Source organism: Pleurodeles waltl, chromosome 7, assembly GCF_031143425.1.
Source record: "Pleurodeles waltl isolate 20211129_DDA chromosome 7, aPleWal1.hap1.20221129, whole genome shotgun sequence".
Lineage (NCBI taxonomy): Eukaryota > Metazoa > Chordata > Amphibia > Caudata > Salamandridae > Pleurodeles > Pleurodeles waltl.
This window is the reverse complement of record NC_090446.1, coordinates 193,537,748-193,552,883: the sequence shown is the minus strand read 5'-3', so window position 1 is coordinate 193,552,883 and position 15,136 is coordinate 193,537,748. Positions and strand designations below refer to the sequence as shown.

Below are 15,136 nucleotides of genomic sequence, written 5' to 3'. Positions count from 1 at the left end.
TTTAGGCCTTATTTAATTTGTCACAGCCTCCATCGTAAGCCCTACTCGTTGCCTAGTATTGATATTCCTGTGGAGGTTTGCCCACTGTGAGACTCAAGCTCTGTTGCCACACAAAGCCCTCCGGGTTCTGCTTTCTTCTTTCCCCTAATCTGGGTGCTTGCTGGTGGCACTTACCAGTGCCACTGCTTGAGAATCCATTCTTGACTGTTGACTCTGACTTAAGGGAGCTGCCGCAGACCTGGCCTGTATAGCATACCTTTTTGATCTCTGGTATGTAGGGGTCCTAGTGCTAAAGGCGTCTGGAGCCTTCAGATGATGCTGTCACATTCTACAGCTGCTCTTTTATGTCCTCCTTGTGTTGTTATTATTCACCACTCTCCCCGGGGCTTTGGTTTCTCTGCTCACAGCTCCTTTTCTTTCCACTCTTCTCTGGTTTCTCCATTTCTGTTCACAGTTAAAAATCAAGTTCTTTTGGGCTCTTTTCCAGGTTGTTTTTATCCAAGAATCTCGTCAAATCTGCAAGACAGACTCGCCTCCAACAAGCAGCCCCCACAGCTGTGACTGTCGATCCACCCTGACTTCTCGCTGGGGGGGTATACACTCACCTGTCTGCTGGGGGCAAGAAATGCTCCGTCCCTATGACCAGTTCAGTGGATTGTCATCAAGGCTTCCATACAGCTTCCTGGGAACCGAGTTAATCAAGTCCCTGCACTCCGTCTGCAGTCAATTCATATACTTTAAACTTTGCCCCTTTGTAGGCAATGCCTCCGGACCCTCGTAGTTCCCACTGCGCTCCTTCCGCCTGGGCATGCCGCTGTACTGTGAAGCGCTGCCACAGATTGCCTTTGAAGCATAAACATTCAGATTAGGGGATTGGCAGAGCCTACAAGCTATCTAGCAGTGCATCTGTGCTATGCCTGCTGCTCCCTCACATGTTTTTGGCTTGTGGCAAAGCTTACACTAAATACAGAAGGAGTGGGTTTATGGTACCAAGTCAGTGATCATGGTTATGGGCCTGATCTGCTTATTCTGAAATGTTATGATAAAGGCAGTAGACCTCACATATTTATTGTTAACAGTATATGCTAAAGTCAATAGATCTTTATTTGTGGATTGGTATTACTCTAAGCCTACAGATAGGTGTTGTGTTACACACTCAATCTCACTTTTTACCTTACTAGGCAGTGGGTTTGATGTTGGCTATCCAGTGTGAGAAACCATGTATGTAGAAGGTTTTCTCTTTGTGAATCTTTGTTGGATCCTCTTAGGTGAGATAGTAATTTACTTGGCCAACTGTAATTCTGTGTACCTTTCTAATGTTGTGAGTGTGTGCCTGATGGTTCCCCTATGGAAAAGCTTACACTCAAAATATAGGCTTGCAGTGGTTGTTTATTGTGAAAAGCTGTAGGCCTGATTGGTGAACTGGGACGCATTGGTCTGATCTGCTTGAAAAGCATTTGTAAAACTTGTAACTCTTTAACAGATGATTGTTAACACAATGCTTTACAGGCTATAGATAGTTCTTTTGTTACACATAACCTCACAGATTACTGTAGTAGGCAATGGTCTTGGTCCTCTGTGGCAAACCCTGGGGTTTTTCACTAGAAGATTCTTGTTAGGCACTATTGAGAGGGTTTCTATGTTTTGCAAGCTTTATGTTTCTACATATTTGTAATTTTATAAATGTATACATGATGGTTGCCTGTTTATGTGTATTGAATAGGTTTGTTTTGGGTAAGGTGTAAAGCCAATGGTAAAGGATGAAATGCTTTGATAAAGGGATTAAGCCTGGCGTTTTTATTGAGAAAAGCATTTCTTAAAGCCAATAAGGATTTAAGTGATGATGATTATTTCCATATATTAAAACCTTATGGATGCCAGTTTATGCACACTTCATTAGGCTTGTGTTGTATGTAGTAGCAAGGCTTTGGTAAAGGCAAAAATCCTTACTGGTTCCCCGAGAAAAATAATCTGATTCCTTAGGTGTGACCAGTTTATGATGAAAAGTTATGACAAAGAAAGTAGACCATACTTACTTATTGTTTAAATTATGTATTAAAAGCAATAGGCTTTTTCGGGTGGATTGTTATTACACTGTGCTAAAGCTCGCTGGCAAGGTATTTTGTTGCATGGAATCTTGCAGATGACCTTAGAAGGCAAGGGCTTTAGTGTTGGAGATCCACCATAGCAATTGGGGATAAAGGATTTGCCCTACAGTAATCCTTAGTCAGCTCTATTATTATAGATTTGAGATTATTTTTTAAATTTTAATAGGCAATTCCTGCTCTTTAAATTATGGCATATTCTGATTATCTGTGTACGTTTGCCTGAAAATGAGTACTTTTCAGTGTCTTTAGTTTTCAGTTTTCTCTTTTTGTAGTTTCGCTTTCATTTCTTTGCTTCTCCTCTTTTTTTTTTATTTGAATGTTTCTCAAGAGGATACAAGGCAGTGCTAACAGGTGACTGGCTTGCCCTTACAAGAATTTTAATTCATGATGTACAGTTCACACCAATGTGAGAAGCAAGTATTTAACATGCCAAACCATCTTTTCAGCAAAATTGAAGTGGTGTCTGGAGTTGACATCTGTTGGGAGAAGCCCACGTTGGTCCCTGACTGCCCAATAAAAAAAAAAGAACTACATTTAAGGCTTTGAGTTTCTCTTATGGCATTCTACCAAACTGGTCTAGCATTCAGTAATCGACATTTTCCTAGCCTTGGTGTCAGAAATGCTGGATTTTATTAAAGACACTGAGGTGCATATTATGCCAAACGTTTCTTACTTTATTAAATAGGAGCCAAGAAACTACAAATCCCAGAAACCCTGGGATACAAACTACAAAAACACATCACAATGGGGTTGACCAATCCAACGTCAAGCCTCCACATAACAATCTTGACTGAGAGCAACAAGCCCTCTTTTCTTGCAATAGTCAGTCCAAAGTAGAATCCGAGAGGAACCACAGAACAATATATAAAGTCAGAATAGCAGAGAAGAAATCCTTGCAGAAATCCACGAGGAACTGAGAGGAATGAACTGGTGTGAAAGAACTTCTGCACAAAGCTTCCAGGCCAGGAGAAACAGAAAGAAGGTCAACCGGAAGCAGCAGAGTTGGTTGAAGATGTGGCCACTGCAGAAAGAAACAGGGAGGGTTAAAGAAATGTGGTGGGATAATACTCGCCTCAATGTCTTTAATAAAATCTAGTCTTTCTGACACTAAGGCTAGGAAAATCTCAAATTGGTTACAAGACTGGAGGCTCATATTATGCTTGTTTAAAGCAATGAAATAAGTGTCCAGTGGATGATCAACAGGTTTACAATAAAAAGTTCTAAACGTACTAATGTTTGATCAATCTGCAGATCTGAGGATATCATGTAAATTAGCCCCTGCCGAGAAGGCTCTAAGCCGTAGCTCCTCTCACCAAATGAGCGCCATAAGAAAGGGTAGAAACAGCAGCCAGAGACATGAGCCACTTCACTGAACAAGCCAAGGTGGGAGCTGAGACAGGTTTGTAAGGCTTCTGAAAGGAAATGAGCAATTGAGATGAGGCGGGAACCCTGAGATCTGCAGTTAGAGAAACAAATGTTTTCAAACAATTACCCACACATAATTTAGGTTGTGAAGGAAAAAAGGGATAAAGGACAGTAGACAAAATTAGTCTTGGTATGTCTAAATACATGAAAATAAACACCTAAAGCAGAAAAATAACAGGAGGAAATGTCCGGAGCTTTAACATCTGAAACACGTTTGATAGACTTAACACAAATGCATAGTCAATTTTGCAGACAAATGTTTCAACGATAAAACAGCATTATCCCGCCATGAGAGGAGTAATCGAAGAACTGAGTCAACATCCCACATCACATTGTACTTTGGAGCCGAAGGTTTAGCAAAACGTACTCCCTTTAAAAGTCGGCACACCAATGTGTGTTCCCCAACCGGTCTTCCATCTACCCTGATATGTTCTGAAGAAATTGCAGACCTGTAAGTATTAACCGTACAATAGGCCCTAACCTGTGAAGCTAAGGAAGCCAAAATATTTACCACTAAGGTGACTTCTGCTGAAAAGAGATCTGAATCTCTGTCCACACAACAGCCAGCTACACCAAACCGACCAAGCAGATCAGTAGACTCTTGAAGTACCTGGGGCCCAGGATTGCCGAATGAACTGGACAGCCTCCTCTGAAATTCCTGGGGTTTCCAGGAAGCCTTGAAATTCTCCACGCTATGAGATGAAGGGAGCCCTCTAAAATTAGATTGTTGGGAAGATCCTGAGGGTTCAAGAGAAGATCGGGAAAAGGAGGGATCAATACAGGAAGGTCTGAGGAGAGTTCCAACAGAGTTGGATACCAATCCTGGGACTGCTAGAATGGAGTGATAAGAACCAGGGAGGAATGGTGTCTGCGGGCTTGCGCTAGCACCCTGGCAATAAAAAGGAAGGGAGGAAAGGCATACAGAAGAGGAGGCCATACTTGTAGGAAAGCATCCGTGGCCATCACTAGCAGATCTGGTCTCCAGCTGAAGAAGGCAGGAAGTTGAGAGTTGATCCTGGAAGCAAAAAGGTCTATCGACATAGCCCCGAAGAGTGAAGAAAAATGATTAAATACGGAAGGGTGAAGTTTCCAATCGCTTGAGTCGTAAGTATGCCTGGAAAACCAATCTGCCACTGGAAGGTATTCCGCCTTGCCTGAGAGATTTTTGGGGAGAAAAATCTCCCACAAACTTCTGTCCAAGAGAGCCAAAGGTTTGGATCTTGTTTCGCCTAAACGGTTTATATACCTGACTGCAGACAAGGTTGTTAATCTCAAAAGAATTGAACACTTTACCCTGTCTTTTATAAAGGACTGGATGGCAAAGCAACCTGCAAGCATTTCTAAACAGTTGAGGTGCAGTGAGGCCTCCTGAACGGACCATGGACCCCAAGTCGAGAGTTGACCTCATCTTGCGCCCCAACTTGTCAGACATGCATCTGACTCTAAGAGAAAATTGTTCTCCCGTTCCAGGCATCAAAGTGACTCATCCAGCAGGAAAGCTCTTCCCTGGACGCGGAATCTAGAACGACCGGATCTGAGTAGGCCAGACCCTTGCGAAGGTGACGGATTTTTAACCTCTGAAGAGCCCTGTAATGAAGGGGACCTGGAAAGATGGTCTGAATGGAGGAAGAAAGAAAGCCCACCAGACGAGCTAGAGATCTGAGGGAACAGTGAGGGAGAGATAAAGCGTGGGGAATCTCTTTCTTTATCAGAGACACCTTCTGTTGAGGAAGTTGGAGCACCGACTCTACAGTGTTCACTATGAAACCGAGAAGTTTGAGACGTTGGGAAGGGATAAAAATGGACTTTTGAAGATTTATGAGAAACCCCAGCCGTGACGAGATCCTGACAAATGTTGAATTGTTCTGAGGCAAGACTTGTCATGTGCCATGATGAGGAAATCATTGAGATAGACGACTAGTCTTATCCCTTGACCTCTGAGGAAGGCCACTACTGGTTTGAGGATCTTGGTGAAACACCAAGGGGGGACGATGGAAGGCCGAAAGGAAGAGTTTTGAACTGAAAGAAGGTGGTCCCCCACTGGAACTGAAGAAACTTCCTGTAAGAGGGATGAACGGCCACCGAAAGATACGCATCTTGAAGGCCCAAGTGGACCAACCAATCGTTGTGAAGTAGAAGATCCCTGAGATGGAGAATAGTCTCCAACTTGAAATGATGGTATACTACGAAATCGTTGAAATCTTTCAGATTTATAACAGGACGATGTTTTTTGTTTTTCTTCTGAACCAGAAAAATGGTACTCAGAAACCCAGAAGGGTCGTAAGCCACCTCTTCTATAGCCTGTTTTGTTAGTAAGGATTCAACCTCGTCCTGACCCAGAATGAATTGATCTCGGGGGAAAAAGAAGAAGAAGTCGAGGCAGATAAACTGCAGAGGAACCTGATACAACTCTATGCAATAACCTTGAACTGTCTGAATAATCCAAGGATCTGAGGTTATAGATAGCCAAGTGTTTAGACACAACCCCAGTCTGCCTCCTACAGGAGGAAGGCCAGAACTGGAAATCCTTACCTGCAAGCTGGTCTTCTCTGGATCTGGATCCCCTATAACGGCCTCCATGGAAATGACGGGGATAGAATTGGGGTTTGTACCCCTGTTCTATCCCCGTCTCCAACTCCTGTTGGTTGCCTTCAGTAAAGGAGCCTCTGCCTAGGGATTGCCCCCTTGAAGAGTAACAGCCGGCAAATCGACCCCTTCCTTTGCCAGCCTTCCCAAAAACAAGTTGGGACAAAAATCTTTTCATTGAAGAATGTGCCTTGTCCAAAGAAGTAAATGCAGAGACATATCTTCTCATCTCCTTTATAACAAAAAAATCACCAAACCTCCTTGGTAGCCAAAGAACTGAGTTTGGGGTCAATTTTGAGTAGAAGGCTTTTGCGCCGCTCCTGAGAGATGTAGGTGTTGGCGTTGCCAAACTTGCATATTGCTCTCTGAGCCCAATTTGAGAGTATCTCTGGATGCACCTGATTCCCCTCCACATTTGCCTCTTCGGCCAAACCAAAAATCCTAGTTAAAGGTCCAGTTAGGTTAAAGAGACTATTATGGCAATTTGACCTGGCTCGAGCGACCCCTTTCTTGGTATCCTTCCCAAATTTAGTAAAAAATAATAACATGTTAGGGTCAATAGAGGGGGTATCAGCCACCTTAAATGGAAGGGAAGATCTTAGGCATTTGGACTTTAACTTGTTTCTAGATGCTTTATAATGCGAATGTCTCAAAGAAAAGGAGACATAGTCCAACATGATCGAATGGAAACCATTCCAAAGAATTTGGGTGGTGAATCGACATAGGGTCGAACATGGGTTCACCATTATGATCAACCAAATCATCAGACACTAAGTGAGGGGAAAGCGCATAGGGAGAAACTTTACGCCTTTTCTCCAAAGGCCCACTTACAATAAACATAATCATTTAAGTGTTGTGTAAAACGCCATCCCCATCACTCTCCGTGTCTCTAAGGTTTATGATACTAAGAAGGGAGGAAGGGAGCCCAGAAGAATTCGCCTCTCTGGAGGGAGAGAGGCCCAAACTGAACAGAAACGCCTTTGGGAGGCACACATGGGGGTGCCGCACGTTTCATTCCTCTTTTAGGAGCATTATCCTTGGAATTCTGTAGCATTTTGTTATATAGAGGCTTCTACATTTTTTTTAATATCCAGCATAGAAACTGAGACTGCGTGCTGGACCGAGTCCTTAATGGAAGATTTTAAATTGTCCTTCATAGACTGGGTCTGTTCATCCCCAGACATATTTACAATAAACTGTAGAGAAATAAAATTGTTAAAACTCAAAAAATTTGACAAAAGGAGGTTCAATTAAAGAATAAGCCAGAAAAAAACTGTAAATCTGGAAAAAGGGTTAACAAGTAGCTGAACGTCTAATTGGGGGTACCCAAATGGAAGGGGTCGGTTAGGGTCATGCACAGGGCGGAACCCAGACAGCGGAGGACAAAACAAGGAAAGCTCTCACCGGCCAATAGTCCCGGCTGACACTAGTTGGAGCAGAAGGGGGCAGCAATGGTACTCGAAGCTGAGATGAGCTGGAGTCCTGATGGAGGAGCAACGAGTCGATGCGAGGTAGGAATACCTCAGAAAACACAGAAACGAACATTAAAGAACATTCTGATAATGTCGCATGCGCGCGAGGCCCCACATCGTAAACATGAAGCATAACTTCAACTACATAAAGGAACAGCACTATACAATAAATATAAATATAATACCATATAACTAAATAACCAGTAAATAAATTAACATGAGATAAATGTAACAGCGAGCAGAGTACTTATCTTGACTGCAAGCAGCAAGAAAAGAGGGCTTGTTGCTCTCTTTCAAGATTGTTATGTGGAGGCTCGATGTTGGATTGGTCAACCCCATTGTGATGTGTTTTTGTGGTTTTTATCCCCGGGTTTTATGGGATTTGTAGTTTCTTGGCTTCTATTTAATAAAGTATGAGAAGTTTGGCATAATGTGAGCCTTCGGTCTTGTAATAAAATCCTGTGTTTACTGTGTGTACCATGTCCACTCTCCCACTACCCAGAGCTGCTTTTGGAGGTTCTTTGTTTCCATGGCAGCAATGTGAAGGCCCTCTTTTCTCTTTGTAGACAAGGGCTCTCGAGATACTACCTTTGAACTCCATGACCTATCAAATCACATGAACTTTAAGAAACTTCTTAAAACGTTCCACAAACGTCAAGTTTCAGCCAAGACAGAGCTCAAATTAACCAGCATTGCATTAGAAAGATGTCCAAATTCTATTGTCTGCTTTGACTTTATCAATTTTCAATTTATTGTTGCAATTCAGGTCTACTATTACACCCCATTGTGCGTTCTTTTAAATATTTCGTGGTTCTTTACTGTCATTTTCATTGACTGCTTTCTATGCCAAAAAAAAACGGTTAAAGTTTATTTGAAATTGGAAACCTTTGCCTCGTTAAATAGTTAAAACAATTAATTTTGGTTAATTTGACATCAATAACGCAAAGTATAGTTCAGTACTACAAAAATTTCTTTTTTATAAATAGTGCTTGATAATTTGTAATTCCTGCGATTCACAGGGGCTCTATACTTTGACAGCGTGACTCTTTACTGTTTTTTATTGCTTGTGTGTATTTTTGCTTGTAATCAATTGCTTTTTTAAATCGGAAATATTAATTTTTGGCACAGTGAGGTCCTGGATGGGTGAGTGGCCATGGAGTTGCATGGAGGGCACAATGTCCTTGTGCGTATTTTAAAGCTCCGTGTGCTTTAAATGGCACCAGAAGTGGTGTAGGATGCATCAATTAAGATGGTGCAAAGCTCTGTGGGGGACTGCGTTTAGAATACTGTGCTTGATTTTGTGTTCCGTCTCCGTATTTTGCATCCCGGTTTGCTTTGCATAATATTCAGAGTCTCTTTCACCCTTTTTCTTCTGACAGAGCTAAAAATTCCTTCATGCCCTTGGAGTTTATTATTCTGAGGGGAGTGCTGTGTGGACAATGAAGAAAGAGCCTTGGGGCAATCCCACCGTTCAAATCAAAGAGTGTTTTCATGCGAACATTATAATTACTGGTAAGACACTTACTATTATCCTAGAAGGCAGTACATGGGAAAAAGCAACAGAAGCTGTGATGGTAAAGACTCTAGATACATATACTGGATCTTGTGATCTGTACTATGTTCTACCTTTTCTTCTCACTGTTTTGTTTTCTCTCCCTTTTATTCTGAGTTACCTGTAAAACTAGGGGCAGTAGCTATGAAGAGATATTTAGTGTGAAGCTTTAATCTTGTTGACAGTCTCACTAGTTAATCTTAAATCATCACTAACAAGAGATAGGACATGTGTGTCTGACGACTGCACCCATTTTGAGACTGGTGTATAGAGAATGGGACATGGATGCATGTGAGTAGATGTGCATAGATCATCATGTTAATGTTTGTTGAGACACTGTCTTATTTATTCGGATTCACAAACTGGGCTGCCTGACCACACAGCTTTGATACCATCCAAGTACAACTGCACTAAATCAGGCTGCACCTTCCCTTTTAACTCGTTCTATGAAGCTGTGAGGTTTGTACATCAAAATGCACTTATTTCTTTGAAGCTCTGTATATTCACGTCAGTCCCTATGCCGCTGCCTTCTAGTACAGTTCACACCTTGAGAAATGCCTGCACCAGCAAAGGGGCAATTTATGGTCCCGTTCATCTGGTTGCACTAACTTTGTACGGTGACGGAGAGTAAGACCTCTCACTGTCCAACTCTGGTGAGCTCAGCTGCTTCCACAGACCTAGTAAGAAGATAGAGAGTAAGGCCACTTGCAGTCAGACTCTGGTGAGCCAAGGTGGTTCCACAGACCTTCTGGGTGGAGAGTTTATGGCTTTTCACCGTCACTGTGGCCAGCTCCACTGGTTGTACGAGCCTTCTTGGTAGGGGGTGGAGAGTAAGGTCTGTCACAATGAGTCTGGTGAACTCAACTGGATCCAGGAAACATCTCGGAGTGGTTAGAGTTAGTCCTCCAACATTCAGACTGGCTTGAATGGAGCAAGATGTGATTACCTCCATGCAGATGGATCCAAATTTATTGGAAGCAAGGGACAGTTTTCGATTTGGATTTTGAACATTTGCCATTCACTCTTCTCTTTTCTCTGCAGCTCTGAGGGCACTATATTGGGAAAATAAAGCTATGTCCTCGAGTCCAGACGATATTTTTAATGAAACTATATTTGTTCTATTTTCTCAGAGGCATTGAATGTGTGGTGTAAGATGATAAAAACAATGCAATTTTGAAATTAACCAATCTTGGTCCTTTGTATTCTCATGATGTGCGATAAGTTGGTCAAGCCCCTTTGTAATTGGGTTTCAGTCACCTGTGATTCCGTAGCTGTTAAACAGTGAGAAATGGGGGGTAAAGCTTGAGCCTTTGTGTGTGAACAGCTCCACCAAACTTTGAAATAATGCTTGTGATTCAGAATTACTTGTGATCTAGATGTTAGGGACAGATTGCTGCTTACAGATGTACATTTTACTTTGTTAATCATTTCTAAAGCTTCTTTTTGGAAACACACTCTGGTTCTCCTTTAATGCTGGACACCTTTGGAAATTAGTTTTCCTGTTAATCTACCACGTAACAGAAAAACGACATTATTCTCACAAAGGTGTAGAGCAGACACTTTGGCAACAGAATATGCAGACTGTTCATTATATCCGATGTTGGAAGAAATGTGCTAGTAGATTAGTGAGTAGGGTATCAGATACTAGTACATGCACTGTGTTTATTATATTAAAAAATGAGAGTAGGTACTCAGTTACAAAGTCTTTTGAGCACCTAAGTGGAATTTTAAATGTAGTAACATTGATTCTTTGGGCTGAAAGAACTGTTCTATTTCAAGGAATAATGAATTAGCAGAAATTGACACTTGTAGATTAGCTTTAAACCTGCAGACACTATGCCAGTTTTGCAGATCGCTCGTTGGAGTAAATCTGTCATCAGGGGCAGATGAAGAGTTGCTCCTGGGCGCTTGCTCAGCAAGAGGTTGGTGAGCATGCTCAAACCCTTTAGTTTTCAGATTGTTTCCTACCATAGAAACATGAATAAAGATGCTGCTGTGAAAGAACGGAGAATATGCCCTTCCAGGAATGGAACAGGAAAAGGTAGATCTTCAAGTCACAGGGGTTTGTGGGAATACTGTTTGCTCGTGAAGAAACAAATGTTACAAGAACAAATGTGTTTTTGCACATTTATAGCACAGTCCCCCTGAAGAATTGTGTGGTCTAGTGGAAAATCCGCCTGGGATAAGCATTTAGGACTAGCAGTACTTCAGGAAATCTGTGATTTGCATTGATTTCCATTAATACATTCAGGGAGTTTTGTAAATTGTCAAATTTGCATTCAACCATGTAAATCGTAGGCATAGGTCTATGATGCATAGAAATAAACTTTTTTTGTGAACCATCAGTCTAATATATTTGCTGAGATAACAGGTCTGCAGGGAGGGTCTGATGAATTTCTCCCAAGCCTAGGCGTGAATTAGTCTAGAAGGTGGACTTCTTTACAAGTGGTTACTTATTCAGTCAGTGATCTTCAACGGAGATTGCTCACCCTTCAAGGACATTCCTGAGCATATAAATCAACTGGGCAGTCGGCCCAGAAGGATCTCTTCCTGGGCTCGTGAAGCAGTGGTGACAATGTGAGGGGCACCGAGGCTGTCTTTGAGGGAAACAGCAGTTTGAGAGTGGTGATGCTCATGCTTGACTGTGTTTAAGGCTTATTTGGCTTCCCTGGAAGGGTTGGTCTCATTCACATAGATGGACAAATGGAGGATGCTAAGCAGGTACATACAGGTCTGCATTTCTCTAGGCTGAGCTACAACCTTCAACATATTGCTTCAGTAGAAATTTGTAGCCTGACCAGTATAATTCTTAGGATATCCCAGAGCTGAGATCTTTCAGATTTAATTGTGGGCAGCATCTAGCATTGTGTATACTCAACTCCTGATATCTTTAAATTGCGGCTGGCAGACAGGTAATCTCCTGGAAATAAAATGCTGTCTGACGTTCTGTATGAAGGCTCTCCAGCTGTTCTGGACGTGATGTGACTGCGTCACAGTTGCTAAACTCTCGGATGGTTTTCCTCATCACTCATTGTCCACTTCACTATCCACTATGCTGCTGATACTTCCATGAATGTGAGGTGCGTTTCCTGCCTTTTGTCTGGGCCTTTTCATGTGCTAAGTGGTTTCTTTATGCTTACAAATCCCTCAGACCTCATATGCTGGCCTGGCAGTGGTCAGCAGTCAGGAAGCTTCATTTGTAGCTGAATTCTGTCCGACTTGATATTTTTCCTCTTTGACCTTGATGAACAACTCTTACAGCATGGACATTTTTATATTTCCTTGTCTCAGTCAAAATGGAATTCGCACAAATTATTCTCAGAAAAAGTCCAAATCAGTATTTTTCCATTCTACACCATTTAAAGTTTTTCATTTGTCCACCTTCAGCCCTCTGCATACTCCATATTCAGGAAAGAAAAAGAGATCAGATAAAGAGAGAGATGTGTGTTTGAATTTGCAGGTTTGGCTTATTAGTCGTAAATTATTGGATGACGCTCCTAGTTGGTCTGAAGTATCTCTAGCTGGGGTTTGGAGGAATATCTAGGAATGTGTTCAGTGTGAGACAACCTCGAACCTAGTCAGTTGGGTTGTCTGACGAAATGTTTAATAAATGTTGTAATGATAGAGTTTAGTACTCGTTCTAAAAAGTGCCCAGTCCATCTGGTAGGAAAGCTGTCATAACAGGGATAGGGCTCGATTTCTTCAGGACCACTCTGTTTAGTTCAGCGCTGAAGCTGTTCCACCCTTGGCTGAGATGCCACCACACCTCCTCCTTTTGTCGTTAGGGAAAATTTTTAAAAAATGTTTCGGAACCGGGGCTAGGTCATGAAAGCAAAAGAGACCATGAAAATGTACCTAATTTATATTTTAATGAGAAAACAGGCATGCGTATTGGCTATAACTGATTTTGTCTTTGAGGGCTGCAATAAAAAGAGTGATTGCTTCGGCAGTTTTACTGTATATAAGATGTAAACCTTAGTTGAATGTTAGTCCTGCACTAACTGTAGCACACTTTTCGTATGTATGTGTATATATATATATATATATATATATATGTTCGATGGCATGTGTAGCTGCAGATACACATGCTTTGCACATCCCGCCATCTAGTGTTGGGCTCAGAGTGTTACAAGTTGTTTTTCTTCGAAGAAGTCTTTTCGAGTCACCAGATCGAGGGACTCCTCCCCTTTCTGCTCCATTGCGCATGGGCGTCGACTCCATCTTAGATTGCTTTCTTTCCGCCATCGGGTTCGGACGTGTTCCTTTTCGCTCCGCGTTTCGGTTCGGAGAGTTAGTGAAAATCTCTGAAATTTCGACGGTATTGTTTACGTTCGGTATCGGGTTAGTTACAACAGATCGAGACCGAATTTTGAAGAGCTCTGGCGGCCCTTTGGGGTTTTCGAATTCCCCAGCGGGGCCTGGTCGGCCCGAGCATGTGCGTCTTCAAGGCTAATGGAACAGACCCGATTCTGCTTCTGCCCCGAATGTCACAAGTATCCTTATACAGATCAGCATCTGGTCTGTAATTTGTGTTTGTCTCCAGAACACAAGGAGGATACTTGTGAGGCCTGTCGAGCGTTTCGGTCCAGAAAGACCTTAAGGGACCGAAGAGCAAGAAGACTACAGATGGCGTCAGTGCTGACAGGACAAAAACACATGGAGGAAGAAGAGGAAGCCTTCTCCATCGAGGATTCGGACTCGGAAGACGTCGATCCTGAACAGACGCCGAAAACCGTGAGTAAGACGTCGATACACAAAACTCACGAAAAGACCACAAAAGCCCAGGGGACGCCACCGCCGGCAGGCCATGGCTTAACCCGAAAAATAGGTGACTGAGCATCGGCACCAAAAAAGGCCATGCATGTGTCGAAGTCATCCGACTCCGGTCGAGATACCGGCAGAGAGCAGACTCGACACCGGGTCAGAGCAATCTCGGCACCGAGAGAGCGGCACCGAAGCAAGTCGGCACCGAGAGATCACTACGCCGAAGAGCAAAAAAGTGTCGTCAGAACCGAAAAAGGCAGCCCAAAAGGTTTCGGTACCGAAACATCCGGCCTCTGAACCGAAAACAAGTTCCTACACAGAGGAACAAGGCCTGTCCTCACAAATGCAAACACATAGATTTACACAGGAGCTAGAGACAATGGAGCCAGATTACACACAAAGAAGGCTCCACATTCAAAAGGAGACCGGGAAGATCAGTACTCTCCCTCCAATAAGAATGAAACTGAAACTTGCCTTCCAAGAAAAAGATAAGCAGCCACAGGCAAAAGTGGCAAGACAAGTAACCCCACCACCATCTCCACAACGCTCACCACAACCATCACCGGTAGCCACTACACCAATGATGCAGTCCCCAACTCATACAGGGATGAGTCAGGATGATCCAGACGTGTGGGATCTTTATGATGCACCAGTGTCAGATAACAGTCCCGACTATTATCCAGCTAGACCGTCACCACCTGAGGACTCTACCGCCTACACACAGGTGGTGTCAAGAGCAGCGGCGTTTCATAATGTCAGCCTGCATGCAGAGCCAATTGAAGACGACTTTCTAATTAACACACTGTCGTCCACACATAGCCAGTACCAGAGCCTCCCCATGCTACCTGGAATGCTAAAACACTCCAAACAAGTGTTTGAAGAGCCTGTCAAAGGAAGGGCCATAACTCCAAGGGTGGAAAAAAATATAAACCGCCACCAACAGACCCTGTGTACATCACACAACAGTTAACACCAGACTCAGTGGTAGTAGGTGCAGCACGCAAGAGGGCGAACTCACACACCTCTGGAGATGCACCACCTCCAGACAAAGAGAGTCGTAAGTTCGACGCGGCCGGGAAAAGAGTGGCGGCACAAGCAGCCAACCAATGGCGCATTGCCAACTCACAGGCATTGTTGGCAAGATATGACAGGGCTCATTGGGACGAAATGCAACATTTTATAGAACATTTGCCCAAGGAGTTCCAAAAACGAGCGCAACAAGTGGTGGA

General features: G+C 43.0%; 1 protein-coding gene across 5 annotated transcripts in view; it reads left to right on the top strand.

Moving 5' to 3' along the window:
- Positions 1-15,136, top strand: part of PKIG (cAMP-dependent protein kinase inhibitor gamma) — a 417,015-nt gene that overhangs the window by 247,361 nt on the left and 154,518 nt on the right. For all 5 annotated transcript variants that reach the window (XM_069243555.1, XM_069243554.1, XM_069243551.1 and 2 more), the window contains one exon: positions 8,971-9,103. The gene's annotated coding sequence lies outside the window, so the exon portion shown is untranslated. The remainder of the gene's footprint in view (positions 1-8,970; positions 9,104-15,136) is intronic.